The 14946-nt window shown below is 40.4% G+C and overlaps 1 long non-coding RNA gene across 1 annotated transcript in view; it reads left to right on the plus strand.

Moving 5' to 3' along the window:
- Positions 1-14946, plus strand: part of LOC122909036 — a 303879-nt gene that overhangs the window by 224626 nt on the left and 64307 nt on the right. The window contains exon 3 of the long non-coding RNA XR_006385067.1: positions 8784-8877. This is a non-coding gene — a long non-coding RNA (uncharacterized LOC122909036). The remainder of the gene's footprint in view (positions 1-8783; positions 8878-14946) is intronic.

Raw genomic sequence — 14946 nt, forward strand, 5'->3', positions numbered from 1 at the left:
GTGGAGGAGGAAAGGGCATGGAGCTCCCTAATTCTAAGGAAGCTGCTGCCTCAAGACCCAGTCACTGAGTTATTTAAACTGAGTTGAATCTTCACACACCCACAGTGGTCTCCTGTCCCCTTATGTGATGTCTCTCTGATGCTATTTTTCAGCCTTTCCACTATTCATTTCACTGACTTCTGTTCGAATGTCTACCCAAAAGGAGGCCTTCTCCACATCCAGGGAGCATGGCATGTCTAATATATACACCCATCAAATATGCCCTAGCAGTCGTTCTGCAGTATGTTCTGGGCAAATAGCAAAATTGCTCTGGAGGAACCCCATGAGGAAGGAAATGACATTGTGCTTTTACAAAGGAGGAAAGTGCAGCCCAGAGGAGCTCAATGAACTTGCTCAGGTTGCAGAGCTAGGCAGAAGCAGGGTGCTGACCTGGGTCTTCCCACTGGCAAAGCCTTTGCATCTCACCCTAGGCAGCACCACCTTCCTTGCTATGCCTTTCATCTGGAGGCCCCTTCGTAATTTTCAAAACCATTTTGCTGGTTTGATGTATTTTTCTTGCTACTGGTGCTTGAGAGGCAAGTAAAGGGGTGGTCACCTCTTTGACAGATGAGAGAGAGAGACTAGATAAGTAGAAGGGTCCCAAGGTCATGATTAATAAGGGGTGTTCTTCCTCCTCTTCCTCCCCCTGGCCTCTGGTCTAATGCCCTTTCTCTTTGGGTCTCATCCCAAGGTTCAGTGGTTCTTAAATGTGGCTGTATTTTGTGATCACCTGGAGATCTTTGAAAATACAGATGCCTGAGCTTGAAAACTGTGAATGCCTGCACACACATTCTGATTCACTTGGTATAAGGTGCATTGGGATTGTCAAAGTTGTCGAGGTGATTCTGAGATGCAGCAGAATTTGGGAACCCCTGCCCTATCTTTTGAGATAGTCACTTTGGGATTGGTTGAAAGCAGTGATTTTGAGAGCACGGTTTCTGGACCAGTAGCATCGGAACCAAGTGGGAACTTAGAAATGCAGATTTTGGGATTCCACACCAGACATATATATCAGAAATCCTGAGGGTGGAGTCCAGAAATCTGTGTTTTTAACAAGCTTTCCGAGTGATTCCAATGCAAGTCAAAGCCCTTGGCCATACTTCTTCCCAACAGGTTTATGGTGTGGAACATGGTGACCAGCTGTCTGCTATTTTTACTGAGGCCAGAGCTCAGGGGAAATATATTTAAACCCAAATGACAGTACAAGGCATTCAGATTTGTATTAAAGATGGATATCCTGGTAGTGTAGGTTGCCAACTGCAGGAATGAAAAACTGAGGGAGGATTCTGGAATGTTTCTGGGGGTGGCCAGAGTACTGTACCATCAAAAAGCAAAAAAGGAAAAGGAAGAAATTGGCCTCTGGAGAAAAAAAAGAAAGCGGTAAGTATTGTCATCTGACTTCACTTTAGTCATTTACAGCCCTTCCTTCCTGCACTTTGAAGTTCATGGTGATGTCTTAACTGGCACCTCTTGTTTTCTCCTGAAAATCTCAATGCAGTTGAGACCTTTGTCTTCCAGATAGTTCCGTGCTTATGGCAGAAAAGCAGGCATTCGCTGCCTGAGAAGTGAAGGGCTGAGTTATAGATGGCAAAGTGGCTTTTCCCCTGCCCATTACTGGGCCACTAATTGGCATCATTTCCCCACTACCGCAATTTTTTTTTCAACATTGTAATTTTAAGTAATTCAGTATATTAGCCAATTTCCCTAATGCCCTTTGTTGCGTGTTCATTCAATGTGGCTGGTTTTTGTCATATTTTTCCAAGTATCCCCCACTGGAGTTCACTCGATAGCTGCTTGGGTTAGGCTAGATGGGTTCTTATGACAATGTTTGTAAAGAAGTAAGGGTCCAGCATATTGGAGTGGGAAAGGTGTTAATGGGATATAAATTGTTTAAACTGTGAATTTGTATGATGTTCCCCCAGGAGGGGGTGGGAAAAGGGAGCTAGCTATTTATGCAAGGTTGCATACCATTGTAGAAATTGTAGGAAGAGTTGGGAGAAATTGTATCTAAATCAATAAGTTTAATACAGACTCAAAAAACCCAGCCATTTGACTTAAGCCCTTAGTCACCAATCCTACAATGCTTTATAATATATGCAAAATGTTCCCCTATAACTTAGTAAATTTTTTATTATTTTTAGTTGTACCTTTCTCAACCAATAAGTGACTTCAAGTTTTGACTTTGGCATCACTTGACTTGTTCTGTTTTCATCCTGCTGTGAGGAACCTGTGTTTAAAATGTCGTGAAAATGCTAAGGAGAGGAGACAAGAAAGGGAGGGAAAGAGGACAGCTTAGCTGCTCTTACCTGGGTTAGGTGGGTGTTTCACCTCCTAGTATCTCAAGATGATTAATCCGGGGGTAGACCCTGCATATTAATCACCCATCAGCTGAGGCTCCTGGGAAGACTAATCTATTCATAGACAAAACCTTGTCAAAAAGAGAATAGGCCCCTCGGTAGAAAAATGGTACCTACTTCATCGTCGAAGATGATATAGGATATGAAATGATGTTTCATCATAAGCTACCTGAAACCTCTCAGGGGCTTCCCCAGCCTGCGGGAATGAACAAGAAGAGACGGATAAACCTTTATTAATAGCATTAAGAATCAAATAAGCATCTCAACACATCCTAATACCTTGCCTCATGGTTTGTTTCTTCTAGCTCTCTGTAGTGATCAAGCGAAAAGGGTACAAGTGATTTGAAAGGTAGAGCTGGAGCAGCTGGTGACAGCGTAGTCAAGATTCCGTCCACCATGTTGTCGTTTTTGTACCATAACTCAGAGACCCACTGGAAACAGAAAGACACGTGGCTTGATAGATACTAAACTGAAACTCTTCATGGACATAAACCAAAGACCATTCAGTGACCGCACCCAACAATTTAAAGCAGAAAGACTGGAAGAGAAGCTAAAAAGGGAAGAACAAGAAGTAGCATAAGTTAAAATAGAAATCAAGCCAAATATATCCCCAAGTACTAAAAAAGAGTAACATGAAAACATTTAGAGTGTTACTTGAATGTTTTTATAACATAGTACCATGGCTTTGTCGGGGGAGGGGAGGGAATCAATTTCACTAAAATTGCATATGAAAATGTCTGCAATCAAAATACTTTTTTTAAAAAAATTTATTTATTTATTTCACAGAGAGAGAGAGAGAGAGATCACAAGTAGGCAGAGACAGAGGCAGACAAAGAGGGCGAAGCAGGCTCCCTGCTGAGCAGAGAGCCCAATTCGGGGCTCCATCCCAGGACCCTGGGACCATAACCTGAGCTGAAGGCAGAGGCTTAACCCACTGAGCCACCCAGGTGACCCTCAAAATACTTTTCAACTGTGTAATGAAAAATAAGCTCCTTCAGGGACAACAGTGTCACTGGGAAAGTGATGGTAGACCATGGGTCTACCATCCAGGTCCCATGGTAGACTATGATTGCCATCCCATCCAGGTCCCTACTCCATTTGTGCTCCCCGATTCACTGCTCTCACCTCTTTAGGCTCGGTTTCATATCTATGTCCCTGGTCATAGGTGATTCCCCTTCTAGGAAATGTAATTTTCACCTCCCTTTATGCTCAATCAAATCTGACCCCTATTTATGAATTCAGTAATTCAACTCATGAATCCCAAACATGTACTGCACCAACCAGGACTAGACTCAAAGAGGGAACCCAACAGTTCCTTCCCTTGAGTTGCTCATTGTCCTTGGGAGATTCAGATGTGGAATTAACCAGACCACGGTGCCAGGTGATAAGCACTGTCAGTTTTTGTTGGCTGGTTTTAGTTTTAATAAGTATAATATAAATGCTGAACAGTGTGCACATAAGACTGTGAACTTCCACAAGGTGCAATGGGAACACCATAGAGGGAGCCTCTGACAGTGCCTGAGGATTCTGTGGAGCCTTCCCACAGGAAGTGAAGCTGGAAGTGAGATCTGCAGAGAAAGTAGTTAGAGGCAGGCAAAGGTGGATAGGGAAAGAAAGGGTGGGTATTCCAGGTCAGGAATTCTTCCAGCCCACCTCCTTCAGAAAGATTTCTGTTACTGCTCTAGCTCTCACTGACCAACTTCTTGTCACCACAACTAGGCACCCAAATGAAAGCACTTCAGTGAGAGATTGGAGACTTCTAGCATACGGTATCTCCCAGGCTCATTTTTCTCCATGTTTGTCTTATTCACAACACATGTAGTTAGGGATACAGAACGAGTTAGGGGAATTCTTACCTGTGTAACCTTGGGTAAAGGATTCTACCAAGTATACATTCAGTTTCTTCATTGTGAAGGATTGTTGGGAAAAGATGGACCACAATCAGGAGTGGCAAACAACGCGTGTGGGGGCAAGTCTGGCCTGCAGATTTCTTTTCATGAATAAAGTTTTATTGGAACACAGCTGTGGTCATGTATTTGCACATTGTGGACATGGGAAAGTTGAGTAGCTGGAATAGAGACTGTCTGGCCCACAAAGCTTAAAATATTTACTGTCTTGTCCTTTGCAGAAAAGCTTGGTGACCACTGACCTATGCTTATGTGGCAGCCTCTGTTTGTCTTGGTGGTCGTTGTTAGTTTTGGGGAAATCTAACTTTTAATGCTTCCTTTTTTAATTGTATCCTCCTCTTCCCCAGCATCCAGCTTAAATGATAAGTACTCATCATTTTATTAGGCTTACCGTTTAAGGAATTTTTAGAAATGCTCTCTCTGTCTGAGATGTTTAAGATACTACATCCTTGTGGCACACCTGCTTTGAGTGGCTTGCATGTCAGCCCCATGAAAGCAGGAATGTTGGTCCTTTCACTGCTGCAACCACCATGTTTGGTTATGGATCTAGCACAGAGAAGGCATGCAAGAATGACTCTTTGGGGGTGAAGTGAATAAGTAGTCATACCTGGAGCTAGTGAGTGTAAAAAGAAAGATGGTAGCAGAAGAAGTAAACACTCCTTAGACCCTAGGCTTTAAAGACAGTTCAGTTGTTAGGTGCCCCAAGGAAAATTGTCCCTACCCTGCTCACTTTTTCTGTGCCCTTGACCAAAGTCCAATGTTAACCTGTCCTTCCCTGTTTCAGAGGAGACATGGACCTATTGCAGATAGTGGATTTTTAAAAAAAAAATTTTTTTTTTTAATTTGACAGAGATCACAAGTAGGCAGAGAGGCAGGCAGAGAGAGAGGAGGAAGCAGGCTCCCTGATGACTGCTGAGCAGAGAGCCTGATGTGGGGCTCAATCCCAGGACCCTGGGATCATGACCTGAGCCGAAGGCAGAGGCTTTAACCCACTGAGCCACCCAGGCGCCCCAATTTTTTTTTTTTAATGTGGCATTGAGTAAAGAGGAAGGCAAGAACAAGCCTTGAAAGGAAAAATAAGTAATACAACAGAATATGAACATGCTGAGTGAAGTATTTAATTTATAATGTCTTAGAAAAGAAAAACTTACCAGGGGAAAAAGTTCATCTGAAAAATACCAAGATTAAGATGCATATGTATCATTGAATCAAATTATATCTTCTAAGATATTATTATATTATTAACATTTTTCCATTACTGTCAATTTTCCTCTCTTTCATGAGTGTTTTCAGAATTAAAACACACACACACACACACACATACACGCACAAAGGCTCTCGTTATGCAGCAGATGATGGCTAAACATTGTGAGAAGATTTTGTTGATGTCTGTCTATCCATGGAAGACCACTGGAGTCATACATTTGGCCTTTGCTGCCTTCGTTTCAGTTCTCCAGGACTTAGTGATCATCGGCAGACCTGAACATGGTGTTTCTCAGAAATATTTGAGGAGAGCTTGATATACTTCCAACCTCCATTGACTTTTCCTTTTTTTAATCTAGTCCCCAGACTCAGAGAAGCAGGAAAGCTGCAGGAAGACATGACAGGCTGTTTGTGAACACTTTTCCGAATGGACCACCCTGGCTCCTTGGCCTTTAGTCTTCATTTAGTATAAAATACCATTTTCTGGTTTTACCCAGCCTTTTCCTACTAAACAAAAGCAGTATCTGCTTTGCCTTTTCCACCCCCCAAAACATCTGGCTTACCTTTCTAGAGGATGGAAGGTGACAGAGTGTTCATTCATTCACTTCTTCTACCAGCAAATGATTACCCAGTATTTCCTGTGTTCCAGAGCATATACTGACAATCAAGACAAACAATGTTTCAGTTTTTACAACATTTATATTTGAGGGGGTGGGAAGCAAGCCAGCAATAATGGAATAAAGAACAAGTAAAGGAAATAATCATAAGTAATGTGAAGAGAATTTAGATGTGGCAGTACTTGATTGGAGAAACCAATGTGGGTACCGTGGAAGCTGTGATTTATTAAAAAAAAAAAGAAGGAGTCGGACTCTCCAAGATCATGGAAAAGAGTATTATGCATAGAAGACCAGCTGAAGGCTGACGTGTCCTTAGATTATTAACAACAACAATAAAAAAAATTTCTGAAGGTGAATTGTTTAGAGAAAGCAGAGAAGAATTTAACTCAGGATACTAAAGGCTGAAGGCCAATCAGGCATCTGATTCTGAAGAACTCATACATCTGCCAGTAGCTTGACCAACTCAGTTGGTTTTTTTAATGTTTCTACTGAACCGAAGGAGGGCTGTTCAACATGATATTTATGTGCCAGCAAGGAAAGGTAACTCAGTTCTTTACTGTCTTTCTAATCCAATTCCAATTCCAGGTAAACTTAGAGCAGAGGTAAATTTTGGGATTGGATTTGAAGGGGTCCATAGAAGTACTCATCCTGAGATTACTGTTTCAATAAAACTTGGAGATTCTGGGGCACCTGGGTGGTTCAGTGGGTTAAAGCCTCTGCCTTGGGCTCAGGTGATGATCCCAGGGTCCTGGGATCAAGCCCCATATCAGGCTTTCTGCTCAGCAGGGAGCCTGCTTCCCCCTCTCTCTCTGCCTGCCTCTCTGCCTACTTGTGAGCTCTCTGTCAAATAAACAAAATCTTTAAAAAAAAAAAAAAAAAACTTGGAGATTCTGGCATTGGTGAGGATGACTCACAGGCCACTGGATATCACTACATAAGCCATCTTTTACATGTTGCAGGAGGTGGGCAGTGGCAAGTGGAAAATCTTGGACCAGTACACTCAGGTTGAGGTCTAGCTAACCACAGCCTCTTCTTGGCTCTTAGCCGCACACCCAGAGCTGAGGCACAGACCATGCTATTGGATCAGAAAGGTAACAGTGTAGTCAACATGCTTTATATAAAGCACATTTAAGGGGGGTAGGCAGAGGTGATCATTGGATTTATTTGGCAGAAGGTCATCTCTGGAATTCCATGATGTCATCTGTGGATTTTCTTATTACTGTAGGTCTGTGGTCTGTATTGAAGGGTCAGTGGAGGTCAAGTTCAACTGGAAGGTGATGGGAGTCTTTGGTGGCTGAAGATTTCCTTTCATGACATTTGCAATCTCAGGAAAGATGCTTGGTGGCCTCTACTGTATCTGGGCCTTTGAGAATTCCACAGTCTTTCTGGGAACCAGGAAGAGCAGCAAATGCACATGAAAAAGAAAAAAGTTAAAAACATATATAATGAAACGTGAAAGCCTCCTTCCCTTGTTTTCATCCCTAATCATAACCACCTGTCATTTTCTATACAAATATGTGTAAGGGGAAAATTGACTTACCTAGAATATCAGTATATCCTTAGAAATTGTAAAGATCATATATGTGTGTTTTTTATGTTTGTTATACTACAAATTGCTTATTTCACTTACATATTTATTTTGGAGACTTTTCCATGTCATTACATTCAGGTCTACCTCATTTCCATTTTTTTTTTTTATTAAAAGACAGCATTGTATCATTTTGTGTACTTACACCAAAATTTATTTAACCAGTCTCTTACTAATAAGCCTTTTTTTTTTAATATTGTTATGTAATATTCAATATGGCACACACCTGACATACTCTTTTGACTCTACAGGATACTTTGTAGTAGAGTTGCTAGGTCAAAGTACATATGCAATTTAAATTCTCCAAGAAAATTGCAAATCGCCTCTCAAAAATTTTATGCCAATATACATTCCCACCGATGGTGTACAAAGGTCTCTGCTTCCCTATATCCTCTTCTACTCTAGGTACCTTATTAAATTTTTAGTTTGTGACTGCTCTATTAGGTGAAAACCTGTGTCTTCTTGTTTTGATTTTCTTCTTAAAATAATTCAAATAAAAGGGTGAACACTCAACAAGACATACAGTTTGAAAGCAAGGTCTGTTAGGAGCTTGGTATGTGTCGGTGTCTATCATTTTTTATGTAACACTCCTGGGGCCAGAGTTATTTCAAAATTCAAGATTTTTCAGATTTGGGAAGGTATTATGTACAGATGCCATGCATCAGTAGCACTCCCAACCCAGTCTGGGCCAGCACTCTCTAAGCCCAGCGTCCCTTTCACAGCAAATTGTATCCTTTTCCCCATAAAGTGGACCACGTAAAGACAATAAACAACCTCACATCAGGTTAGGCAAGGCTTTTGCCATAAAATAAGTTTGGATCAGGTAAGAGGGCGCCTCCAAATGAGTGACGAAAAAGAAATTTGAGGATTCAGAGCGATTTGGATTTCATAACTGTCATCAAGATACCATGAGCTCATGTAAACAACCACTTCACAGATAGAGAAGGAAGGAGCCCAAGCAGGATGAAGAGACCTCACAGAGGATGAGAGCAGGCCAAGGGTATTGAAACCATGCACATGTGGCTCAAAGGAACCACCAGTGGGGTCTGATTGTTTTCCCTTCCTTTCCTAGTTTCCTTCAAAGGCAGGAGTGCCTGTGCACCGTAGGCCAGTGGCGGATCCCATTGTTGCTAATGAAGCCATACGAGGACCTCTGCTGAGACCAGGTGAGTAAATGAGAACTCTACAAAGCCTCAGATGCCATGGGCACCATCAGAAGTGTCAGGGAAGATGACCTGCTCCTTGTGGTCATTCCAGCATCCAATCTTCCTGCATTGTTTTCTGTAGTGACAGATGAAATGACCCAACATCCATGTCTTGATTTAGACAAAAATCAGGAAAGACCTCAGTAACTCATGGCCATTCCCTGAATTCCTGCTATCTTCAGCAGGCTTTTAAGAAGGAGATTAATTCAAGATTAGTTCAAGAGCTAGTAGAATCACAGAAATCATGAAAGATTTGCACTCAGGAGAAACCAAAGGGAAGGACCATGAGCATCAAAAATGGTACAGCTGTTTCTAGTTCATCCTTGTTGTACCGCTTTCTAGGGGTGAAGTAACTTGCCAGGATCACTCAGCTCCATGAATTGAACCTGGCTACTAGAAAGCAAATCATACCAACCTGATAAAGGCAGTGTCACAGAGAGAAATCTTCTTTCCTGCCACGGTGAGTGGCAAATCTGAAATGTAAACCTGGAACAGCCTACCTTAGCCTTTTTTTTTTACGAGTTCCGCCTTTCTGCTTCTGATAAACTTTATCTGGTCAGTAAGATCCCTCTTGTGAGTTTATTTTGTTTGCTTGGCAATGACTGTGTAATGAGTTGTATCTGGAAGGTTTCTGAAGCTGAATCCAGGTCACTGAACTCTTGCCACATTCCAAAGGTACAGGAAGGGCTGGTGTGGGGGTATAGTGGGGACACACGTACCATACTTTTGATATCCATGGACCAGTCATCTTTGAGATCCTTTACTGAATCCAGATTCTGTAAAATTTACATCTATTTAAAAATATATCAAAAAAGTCTCATTCTGTTTAATCACATTAGTCAGCAGGGAAATGCAAATTAAAATCATAGTGTGATTATACCACACACCTACCTGAATGGCTAAAATGAAAACCACAGATAATACCAAGCTCTTGTTGAGGGTATGAAGCAAACAGAACTCCCATACATCACTGGTGGGAATATAAATTGGGATAACCACCTTGGAAAACTCTCAGCATTAACTAAACCAGAACATGCATACATCTCATGACCTCTTGATTCTATAGAGAAGCCTAAATCTAGTAAAAAGCACTGGCATGTGTTCACCAAAACACACGTACACAAAACTCATACTAATACTATTCCTAACAGCTCGAAACTGGAAAATACACAAAGGCCCATTAATATTCGAATGGTTAAATAAACTGGGGGTATATTGGCAACAATGGAATATCATAAACGTCAAGGAGAATAGACAAAGTACAGCTGTATATGACAATATGGACGAAGTTCATGGTTCTAAAAGTACAAACTGATTCCAGTGTGTAGGTACACATATGCGAAAGGAATCCCCAGTGTTCAAAGTTCCGGGAGTAGTTTCCCTGCTGGAGTGGAGGTAATGACTGTAAAGGGAGCTTCTGTTTGTTGGTCTTGTTCTATTTCTTACTCTGAATTGATGGTCCTATGAGGGGTGAAAATTCATTGAACTGTATGCGTAGAATTTGTGTACTTTGCTGTAAGTATGTGTAACTGAATAATATGCTCAAGTACTGAAAGATTCTTAATGAAGGAAAGAATCATTCTATTTCTATTCTATTTCTTCAGCATTTTTGCACTGAAGGTAAAATATTTTCATAATTGCATTACTTTCAGGAGGTTAGAGAATTTTTTTTATTTTGGCTCCCTACAGTTTATACCACATACAAATATCCCGAGTCCCCACAGAGAATCTATACATGCTGGACGTTATTCCTCTCCTACCTAATGAGCTTTAGGACGTGCACCCAGGCTTCTCTGAGACCTACTGTAAAAGGAAAAAAAAAGTAAAGACAGTAAAAAGATAGTAAAACAAGTGCTTTGATAGCACTTTTAAAAAATTCATAACCGGTATAAAAAGAAGTGACAGCTGTTTAGTGTGTACATGTGCAGGAGACAAAAAGCAAAACAAAACAAAAGATTTGTGATGCTGTGAAGGGTATCAGTCATAGGTTTAGCCAAGTAAGACCACACTGCTTCGGACATGATAGTTTTGGTTCCTTCTTTGTCTTTATGTTGTGAATAATGGATTCAGCGATTTATAGGCCTCCGTACCTTTGGAGGGAGAGGTGGGAAGAACATGCTTACCAAATTTGAGTTCTCCTGAAATTTCGAGGACCTAAGCAGAAGCACCTTCTATTAACTGCCTCGCAGTTGGGATTGTTTCCCATCCCAGTGTTTTCACTCGTCAGGCTTTCTGCTTCCCTCCCCAAGAGTTTGGCTGGTTTAAAGCATAAATGCACATTTGGTGGTACAAGCATTGCTATTATAAAGCAAATCATACCCACTTTATAAAGTCAGTATTGTGAGCAGGTATCTTCCTTTTTTATGCATTATCAGTTTTAACGTAATAGGAAAATTAAAGCATGCATTTCCCAACTATAGAAATCAAATGTAATCTAAATGCAAGCCTCAGGTCGATTGCACAGTAATATTTGGTAGTATGGCTATTACTAATCCCAGCAGGAAAGCTGCAGAGATCACTTACACAGTTTACAGTGTGTGCCCCTGAATGACAGCAGTGGAAAGATAACCTGAAAATAGGGAACGTGCGCCTAGGCAACAACTTGAGAGAATGAGCTCTTATGATTCACATCAGTAGAAGAGGTGTTTGGTTTCCCATAAAATGGGACTGCATTTTAAAAAAAAAAATGGAGATTGTTCCCGATATTCTGCAGTTTATCAAATCTAACCCCCATCTGAGTTTCCTACAGGATTTACAGTCCCGATGTTACAAAGGGCGGTTTCTTAGATAAACAAATGCATGGTCATGTACTGTCATTTAAATTTGTGCTGTTCTGTATAATTTCCCAGCTAACTAAAACACATCCTTTAGGCAGAAGGATTTTCTTTTGTTTTTATTTTTTCTTTCTTTCTTTCTTATGCTGACCGTGTCAGTTGAAAAATATTCACAGGCACCTTGTAACACTTTCCTGCTTTCTTAAACAGAACTTTGGAAACATGACTTTTTGATCACTTAACCATCTTTATAAATGCCAACTATTGAAAGGAGCAATTCTACTGTGATTCCTTTGGAAAACTCTGAAGGGTCGGGGAGCTATAGCCCTACACCAAATGGCCCCACATTGCATTCTTTCTTCTACGGCTTGTGTATTCCTTTTGCCTCTTGCTTTTCCACTAAGCTATTGGCTGTCCATTTTTGTTTCTATTGGTGATCTTATTTATCTTACAGATAAATCTTTTTTTTTTAAGATTTTATTTATTTATTTGACAGAGAGCACAAGTAGGCAGGGTGGTAGACAGAGGCAGAGGGAGAAACAGGCTCCCTGCTGAGCAAGAAACCCTATGTGGGTGCCTGATCCTTGGACCCTGGGATCATGACCTGAGCCAAAGGCAGACACTTAACCAACTGAGCCACAAGGTGTCCCCAGATAAATCTTTCCCTTTGTTCTCTATTTTTATTCTCTTCTCTAATTTGAACTGTAAGAGAATCAAACTAGACTCTTGTGTGCCATGTGCAAAGTATACAGATGTTTTGAGTAAAGGCCTGGCAAGGTATTTTATAAATATATGTAATATGGGGAGACTACACAGTTCCTAACCTTTTAATCAAAGCTTAATAAATAATAGCTCCTCTGATTTTTAAAGTCTTGCTAATATAATCATTACAAATCACGTGTATATCAGTTCAGGGTACATTGAGCCATGACAATGAATCCATTCAGACATGAAATGGCTCAGTCCTATACAGAAAAGCCCAGGGTAGGCATGGAGGTCACCAGTACTTATCCTCCACAAGAGGATTCACCTCTCCAGGTGTCTTCTGACTTGAGTCTCGTCCATCTCCTAATTTTAGATGTTTTTTGAACCCACCTGGAAAAAGAGGAAGAGATAAAGGCACAAAGGTGGGAGGTTTTCAGGGCCAGATCAGGAAGTTCCGCATACTGCGCCCACTCACATTTCTATTGGCTGGGACTCAGTCACATGGCCAGGCCTGACTGGAAGGGAACCTGGGTAGTGTAGTCTCGCTCAGGGACGGGGAAGAGGAGGAGAATTTTGATGGATCTCAGTCTCTGCTGCGATGTTTTGTTTTCATGTTTGTGTATAGATCTTACGACATTTATTTTAACAATTATGAAAGCATTTTTCTTCCCTGCCATTTTTACTATGTTCAAATTTTACAAAGTTTTAAAATTAAAACTATATATGAGCTAATGTTTATATATAAACGTTTATACCTATATATAACGTTTTATATAGATAGATAGATAGATAGATTAAGCTTACTTTTAAACTTTGCTAAAACCGGTATCGCTGAAAATTAGCTTCACGATGTTGGCAGTATTTCTGTGTCTTCTAATTCAATTATTCTCTACCAGTTTCCAGGTAGCAACTCCATACAAAATTAATCTTTATATGGAAACAGTGAGATATAAAGCAAAGATCTTGAGCCTTGGCGTCATGCAGACCATATTTTGCCCCTGTATTGCTATACACCATTGGGGTCATCTTGAATATGACTCTTCCCTGGTTTGCTTCCCTTCCTTCCAGCCCTACCTCAGCCATGCTCTTCACCCAGGAAGCACCAGTTTCTTTCAAAAGCTTTAGCTGATCGAGTTTGCAGCTTTTCCAGCCCTGGAAGAACAGGTTTCAAAGCCACCAGCACCAGTCAGGCAGAGTCCTCTCCTTGGACGTGTAGGTCCCTTCTTTGAGCTTGAAGTTCTTCCAAACTCTTCCTTTGTTTCTCCAGCCTGTGAGTGAAAGCTGATTCCTGTAATTATTAACCTATAATGCTTCTGTTCCCTTTTTCCCTTTTTGGAGCATTTTTAGTTCTACAATATCTGGTTAAAAATTCTTGACATTAAATCCAGTTAAACTCCCAGTATCATTTCTGTCTCCTGACTGACACAGAAATTCATGCCAGGACTAGTCCCAGAAACAAACCCCTAAAAATGGGATATAGGGATGACTGTCCTCATAAATTGACAGTTTATAGTGTCTAGTCTATGTCAGTTTGTGTCAGTTTATGGTTTTCATGGTTGCTGCTCCTGTTACGACCTCAAAAAACTAGTATATTTATAGTATTCCTTAGTTTTCAAAGGGTATTTGTATGTGTTACTTTATTCAGTCCTTGCCTCATGTCTCTGAACAACTTTGCAAAGAAGAAGATCTGACTTCTGAGATGTTTGAAATCACTGAGTTGGTAAATGGAAGAGCCAGGGACTCAAAATTAGATATTTCAATGCTTTTTTTTTTTTGTCTACACTAACGCATTTCTGACTTATAGAAATGTTTTTAAAGCACCACCTGCTTCACAATTAAGAGCATATTGTGTTTTAAATAGTATTTAATAGAATGTATTGTGTTTTAATAGAATGTAGTGCCTCTTGACATGGTGAAGGGGAAAGATAATCCAATAAATTGGCTTAGTTTAGTCATGTCGCTGAAGCCTTAGACAGCTATAATTATGTCTTGCTCTGGGAGAGAAATCATTTTTGGCTTTTCCCATTTTAAAAAATATTAAGTTTCAAAATCGCAGGAAGAAGTATTATTTTCTATATTGTAACAGTTTAAACTGATCAGGCTTTAGTAGTAAGAATCTGTTCTTAATTACCCAACTCAAATTGAATAACCTCAGCATTGCCCCAGGTACCAAAATCTCTCATCCTCATTTCTCAAGCAAACAATGAGCTACATTATGTGAAAGACACATAAAGCTCCAAGTTTAAGTTTACTTTGACATAAATAGAGTGTGCTTTTACCAATGTGTACAGATTATATACATTTTTATGAGTTTGACAGAAAAGAGACAGTGGAATGGGGAGATATTTGTAACATCTTGGCTCTTATTCTAGCCTGTTGAGTTTTCCCAAAGCTGGGCAGGATTATTTTCATACCAGTTAAACACTTGTATGGCCATGGCAGCAAGGAAGTCTAGAATTCATAACAAATCCGTCTTGTTTTTTCAGATGCAAGTAATCAATCCCAATACTGTTTTGATTTCATTTACTGAGAAATATATTTTTATAAAGCC

Source organism: Neovison vison, chromosome 6 (genome assembly GCF_020171115.1).
Source record: "Neovison vison isolate M4711 chromosome 6, ASM_NN_V1, whole genome shotgun sequence".
In the NCBI taxonomy this organism is placed as follows: Eukaryota; Metazoa; Chordata; class Mammalia; order Carnivora; family Mustelidae; genus Neogale; species Neogale vison.